Consider the following 7,404-nt stretch of genomic DNA (forward strand, 5'->3'; position numbering starts at 1 on the left):
TCATGGGTTTGCACTAAACATTTTAAAGCAGAACAAAGTAACTCTTGCCCCTAGAGGCCATAACCACAACTGCAGGTGTCGTAACATGTTGCGATTTTTTAACTTGTTAGTTGTCCGTGAGAGTAAATACTACGCTGACAGAAAAGGCGAAGGGAGAGAGGGATATTGTACATCCAGTTATACAATGGAGATATTTTTTTTTACTCAAACTTGGCTGTAAATACTGTTTAAAGTGGCGCTAGCCTGTTAGCTTCTTCTTCGTGATTCCATTAGTGTGTATTGGTGGCTCCGACCCGTAGGCAGCGAAGTTGCAATTGCGGTTTTCTGGCCAGAGACACCTGGGGGAGATGCGAGACCCTCCCATCATCCCATTAACACTTGTATAACTGCCAGAGGGACTACGAAAAGGATTTTTTTAAGGTACACAAGTTACTTAGCACTGCTTTAAACTAATAGAATATTCCTGACTACCAGGAAAAAACACTTAAACAAAAAAAATCCCCCAAGCTTTGTAAAGTATAGAAGACTGAAAACATTTTTGGTTCATTTTTATTTTTAAGATGTCATGTGTCCATTACAGTGGACATCGGAAAGCCATACGTGTGAAACTGAACCTTGATGCCAAAAGGTCAAAACTGTCCATCATCACTTCGGATTTGCTTTGTTGGAATGACACACAAAGTAATCCCTCTTCTTGGAAACACAGACGCCGTGATGCATGTTTCGTTCACCATGGATGGATAGCACCACTGTGTCTTAATTTGGCTGGGGTATCCATCCATCCATCCATCCATCCATCCATCCATCCATCCATCCATCTATCTGTTAGGACACAACATTTCAATTCAAAAACTTGCTCCATTTTGGATACAATTGTGCGTTTACTTTTCTTCTTCCCATAAAAGAAGGAGTTAATTCAGTAGTATGTATTGGGTGAGAGATATTCAGGTTTAGAAATGTCCTCTCGAAAGGATAATTTTGCTGGTAGTCAGGAGGATATGGCTGGATTAACGTCTCAAGCTCACTGAACCGCTCTTTCACAACGTGAGCCCGATGAATCCTGGCTTTGTCATCTTGGAATATGCTCGTGCCATCAGGGAAGAAGAAATCCATTGATGGAACAACCTGGTTATTCGGGATGTTCCTAGACCTGACCAACTTCAGCAGCCCCTGATCAGAACAGTTCATTAAATCCAGATGGCGGGCAGTGTCCACATCACACATAGAACATGAGCCACTGTCAACTCCAAATAGATTTTTTCCCCTCCTGAAACCAGGCCAATCACCCGCTTGTCAATTCTTCTTAAAGGAATAGGCCACCGTTTTTTCATACTGATATATGTTCTTACCTTAGCTTTGACGAGTTCTTTAGGACCTGTCTGATCTTCACCCGTGCCTTCAGTCACGTAAACACAGCGCAGACGGCGTTAGCATTTAGCCTCTCCCTCTCTCCTCTATAGCTCCAAAACAGGTCAAGATAGAAGCTACCAAGCTCTTCCACGTTTTCCCTATTTAAATATGGTTACGTGAAGTGTTCCACTACAAAGTATAATTACACAAAATTAAACAATGTGGATTTTCTAAGCGGATAAAGGGGGGAACTATATTGTAAGGCGTAATAATACCAGGAGTAGTTCGAAATCCGCGCCGTAATCTTCACTTTACTGTGCGGATGCCAAATTACTCCTGGTATTATTACGCCCTACAATATAGTCCCCCCTTCTATCCGTTTAGAAAATCCACATAGTTTAATTTTGTGTAACCATATTTAAATAGGGAAAACGTGGAAGAGCTTGGTAGCTTTTATCTTGACCTCGTTTGGAGCTATAGAGGAGAGGGGGAGAGGCTAAATGCTAACGCCGTCTGCGCTGTGTTTACGTGACTGAAGGCACGGGGGAAGACCAGACAGGTCCTAAAGAACTCGTCAAAGCTAAGGTAAGAACATATCTCAGTATGTAAAAACGGTGGCCTATTCCTTTAAGGTTTCCCCCATCAAGCTGATGCACGGTCCCAACCATTAGGCCTAATGTGATATTAGCGATCCCAGTTTTAGCTGGTCTAATGAAAAGATATTATCAAGCGACAATGAAGTGATGTCAGCTCATCCGCGGAGCCAGGTATCAGGCCACTTAAGAAGAGAGAAGCCCGGTACGTTTGGCAGCACCACACGTTGGCGACAGACTAATATCGGAGGAGCTGTCCAACAACACTGCCCCGGTGATCTTGATAAAAGCACTATTGGCTTCTCAGGATATTTCCCATCCATCCCTTTGTCATTCAGCGGCCTGCGGCATAATTACATTTCAAGAGTAGGCAGTCAAAATAGAAAAGAAAAAAAAAACAGCTTTCCGGGAGGTGAGCAAGTGGTGGGCGCAGATAAGCAGAAGGCGGTCGAACATACAAGCCCCAGTCCTTGAACTTTTTAGTTTAACGCTGAGTTAAGACCGGGGAAATATTGCAAACACATGAAAGATTGATTAGGGCTTAACAAGGGAAGAATATTAATGAGATTTTCAGGTCGCCACTTTCAGAAAATACTGCAGTGGCGATGACTTCTGTTGGGCAAAGGGCACTGGCCACGAAAGAAAGAAAGAAAGAAAGAAAGAAAGAAAGAAAGAAAGAACGAAGGAAAGAAAGAACGAAGGAAAGAAAGAAAGAACGAAGGAAAGAAAGAACGAATGAAGGAAAGAACGAAGGAAAGAAAGAACGAAGGAAAGAAAGAACGTAAGAAAGAAAGAACGAAGGAAAGAAAGAAAGAACGAAGGAAAGAACGAAAGAAAGAACGAAAGAAAGAACGAAAGAAAGAAAGAAAGAACGAAGGAAAGAAAGAAAGAAAGAACGAAAGAACGAAGGAAAGAAAGAACGAACAAAGGAAAGAACGAAAGAAAGAACGAAGGAAAGAAAGAAAGAACGAAGGAAAGAAAGAAAGAACGAAGGAAAGAACGAAAGAACGAAGGAAAGAGACAGAACGAAGGAAAGAAAGACAGAACGAAGGAAAGAAAGACAGAACGAAGGAAAGAAAGAAAGAACGAAGGAAAGAATGAAAGAACGAAGGAAAGAAAGAAAGAAAGAAAGAACGAAGGAAAGAATGAAAGAACGAAGGAAAGAAAGAAAGAAAGACTGAAAGAACGAAGGAAAGAGACAGAACGAAGGAAAGAAAGATCGAAGGAAAGAATGAAAGAACGAAGGAAAGAAAGAAAGAAAGAACGAAGGAAAGAAAGAAAGAAAGACTGAAAGAACGAAGGAAAGAGACAGAACAAAGGAAAGAACGAAAGAACGAAGGAAAGAAAGAAAGAAAGAAAGAAAGAACAAAAGAACGAAAGAAAGAAAGAAAGAAAGAAAGAAAGAAAGAAAGAAAGAAAGAACGAAAGAAAGAAAGAAAGAAAGAAAGAAAGAATCCACACAGCTTCTTCACTTTTTAATGAAAAGAATCGTGGAAACAAAGAGATGGAACTCTTCTGTGTTTAGTATTCCACAATAATGCAGCTCTAACACGTTTCTTTGAAGCAAATGTTCGACTCCGTAATGTAAAAGTGTCTCACAGGGTGAACGGGTTGGAGATTTTCTTTAGACAATTGTATTTTCTCTGCAAGTACATCTTGTAAAAACCTGCATAAAATGAAGTCTTTCACATTTGGATCACGCCTGATCTACGCTATTTCGTCGTACAATTGTATAACGAGAATAAAAGTTCTTCTTCCGACCTTAACCCTGTGTTTTAGTTCACTTTAAAACATGCTCAACACAACTCGGAAAAATGTAGGAAACCTGTTACCTTGATTTGACAATTCCATCCAAGTAACCATGGTAACCGTCAAAATGCCAATTTCTAGTCACAGGCTGTGTCCGAATGTCCACACTCTCCCCTATATAGTGACTCTATAGTGCTCACGCCATTTTGTAGGGGTGTCCGAATGTCCAGAGAGAAAAAAGTAGTGCACTTGAAATTTCCCACGATGCATCTCGAAAAGTAGTGAGCATCGATGGTCACTAAACGGGTCAATATAGACCACAATGCATTGCGAGAGTCGGAGAAGAGCTTGACAGCGACAGGTCTTTGAAGCAGCTGATTTACTTCAGTTGTGTTTCAGGCGTATTTTTCAGGAAACTCTGTGAAGAAGTGGCTTTTGGACAATCAGACATGTGAACACAGCATGATCTAGAGTCACCGCTGATACATGTCTTGCTGTGTGGAAGATTGTGGTGTTTTGTGTATTGTCCCTTTCTGATCTTTTATCTGTGAAAATGTACCTACTTTTAACATGTTTTAATGTTGTCATTCATCATTCACTGTCTTTTAATGTTTTTGCTGTATGTTTGTGCCTGTGTTTGTCCTATCTGTCATGACATCAACCTGCCATGGGACTACGGATGAAAATTAGCCTATATGGCTAACTCCGGCACATTTACATGTTGAAGAAACACATGTTGATTAATGTGCACTGTCCCAATTTAAATAAAGATACAAAAAAAAGAGGAATAAACGACTTTAATATAAACGGTTGGTGAAAAAATGCTAACGTTAGCTGCTTACCTTTAGCTGGAGCTGTTAAATGACCGACAGCTTCCTCTCGAATAATCCAAGCCATTCATGTAAAATCCATGTGAAATAAAGCGTATCTGACTCGTATTAATCCATAAATATTCCTCTGTCTCTGAGTTTGGTCTTTATCACAGAAATCCATTATTCCCGGAGTTTAGCGAAGTTTTAGCAGATGTAGTCACTCAATCTGCTGGCGTTTCGGACACCGGGCTCCGACCTACTTTCGGTACGTCTTTTGAGCTCACGCTGGAGTGATTTTTTTTCCCTTCCTTTTTTTGTGATGATAGTTTTAATTTAAATTTAAATGACAAATAAAATGCCTGTAAAAGTGCCAAAACAGTCATTCTGTTTCATAAAATAAACATTTGTAACAATAAATAAATTCAGATAAAAAAACAACAAAAAAACATATCTGCAGCCGCAGCGCGTGTGACTTCACGCAGCGCGGAGAAAGTAGTGTCTTGTGTCCGAATCGCCAACAGAATCAGTGACTATATAGTCGACTATATAGTGCGGGCCTATGTAGTGAATGTGGTGTTAGGGAATAGTGTGGACATTCGGATACAGCCAATGTTTATTGCTAATTTCTCTATAATTAAAACTGTCACAAAGTTCAATTCAAAGTAACATGTTCTCAAGCTTTCCTAAGTTACCCCAGCTAATCAGGTTTATAGTGTAGACATAACTTTAGTATCAGTCTATTCATTGGCTGTGAGGCAGATTAGCCTTGCTTCCATCAGTTTGCCCCCTGGCAGCTGTTGTTCCAATATTAGCTTCGAGTATGGAGTGAATGAACAATTATTATCACCTTCTGATTTCTTTTGATTGCACATTACACATAATAGTGTGATGGAAATAATGTGGCACGAATAAATAACATGGTAATTGAATGGAAAGTGGACCCACACCTTTATTCATCTCATGGTAATATCATTTAAATGGACTATCACTCATTTTCCCCATGCTATTTTCATTCACATTACCACATTACTTACCACTGAGTGCAACCCATTATTTTCAATGTTTTCAATAAACTTAAAATAATACACCGCATTATACTATAAAATGTCTATTGAGTCATTATTTGTTTGTTTGTAAATGAAAGAAAGAAAGAAAGGAAGAAAAATAAAGAAAGAAAGGAAGGAAGGAAGAAAGAAAGAAAGGAAGAAAAAGAAAGAAAGGAAGAAAAAGAAAGAAAGGAAGGAAGAAAAAGAAAGAAAGAAAGAAAGGAAGGAAGGAAGAAAGAAAGAAAGGAAGAAAAAGAAAGAAAGAAAGGAAGAAAGAAAGAAAGGAAGGAAAAAAAAGATGAAAGAAAGAAAGAAAAAGAAAGAAAGGAAGGAAGAAAGAAAGAAAGAAAAGAAGAAAGAAAGAAAGAAAAGAAAGAAAGAAAGAAAGGAAGACAGAAAGGAAGAAAAAGAAAGAAAGGAAGAAAGAAAGAAAAAAAGAAAGGAAGAAAGAAAAAAAGAAAGGAAGAAAGAAAAAAAAAGATGAAAGAAAGAAAGAAAGAAAGAAAGAAAGAAAGAAAGAAAGAAAGAAAGAAAGAAAGAAAGAAAGAAAGAAAGAAAGAAAGAAAGAAAGAAAGGAAGGAAGGACCCACACCTTTATTCATCTCATGGTCATTTAAATGGACTATCACTCATTTTCCCAATGCTATTTTCATTCACATTACTACATTAGCTACCACTGAGTGCAACCCATTATTTTCATTTTCAATAAACTAAAAATAATATACCGCATTATGTCTATTGAGTCATTATTTGTTCTAACAAGACAATGCAAAAGGGTCTTCGTGACTTTTTTTTTTTATTAAACGAGAAGAATGACACCTCCACACATGTTTCAAAATGATATTTACATTTTATTTATGCTCTGATATAACTAAATAGACCAGCCTTTGACCTGGAGATGGGAGACAGTCTATCAGGCATTATCAAATATGTTTTACAGTATATGAAAGAAAAAACGCAACAGAAGTAAACAGTCTTCTCAACACGATATTAATTATATGGTAATATATCAATAAGAATAGTACAGTTTCTTTTACGTCACCTTTACATAATGGCGGCATTGTGCTTTGATAAGACTTTAGCAAATAGAGTAACACAGATACAGAAATGTAAGCCCCACAAAAGGATCCTTTCGACTCGCAACAAACAAAATCCCAGCCTGGCTATGTTCTCACACAGCAAAGACACGTCAAGCTAAGCTAATGGCGTTTATGTGTGACTGGGCATGACAGAGCAAACCGTTTACTCCAGGGTCGGAAAAAACCTTTTGGATCCAGAGCAGATTCCAAGCAACAACATCGACAGGAACAACGACGAATCGCGTAAAGAGCCGCAACCGATTTGAATGTTTAGGGTGAACGCGTGAACTGAACCAGGAGTGAAACCAGGACTAAATCACGCGAGGTAAAGCAGGCATGTCTGAACCCAGGGAACCCCCCCAAATTTACCCTTACAATGAGAGTACGATCCTCCTCTCTGGGGCCAGGACTACCCTGCAAAAAGTATTTAACTAGATCAGTATAAACATCTCAATTTGAGCATAATAATCCAAATTTTAGTTGTTTTGACTGGTTAAGAAGTTCTTGGGCATTTGTCCCAGATTATTTCACTTGTTCTGAGATGTTTCTGACTCTTTTCGATACATTTTGTCCTTATTTCAGGTAATTATCTTTGCCAACGGGGTAAGAAAATGGGTCTTATCTCATTGGCAATTTTACTTTCTTATTTCAAGCGAGATTTACCCTTAGAACTGGTCTGAAATGTCCTCGAACAAGCAAAGTAAACTTGGTCCGATCAGGGAAAGTGTCTAAATGAGTGAAAACCGCTCAAAACAAGATACATTTCCTCAATTCA

This window comes from Gobius niger, assembly GCF_951799975.1.
Source record: "Gobius niger genome assembly, chromosome: 20".
Taxonomy (NCBI): domain Eukaryota; kingdom Metazoa; phylum Chordata; class Actinopteri; order Gobiiformes; family Gobiidae; genus Gobius; species Gobius niger.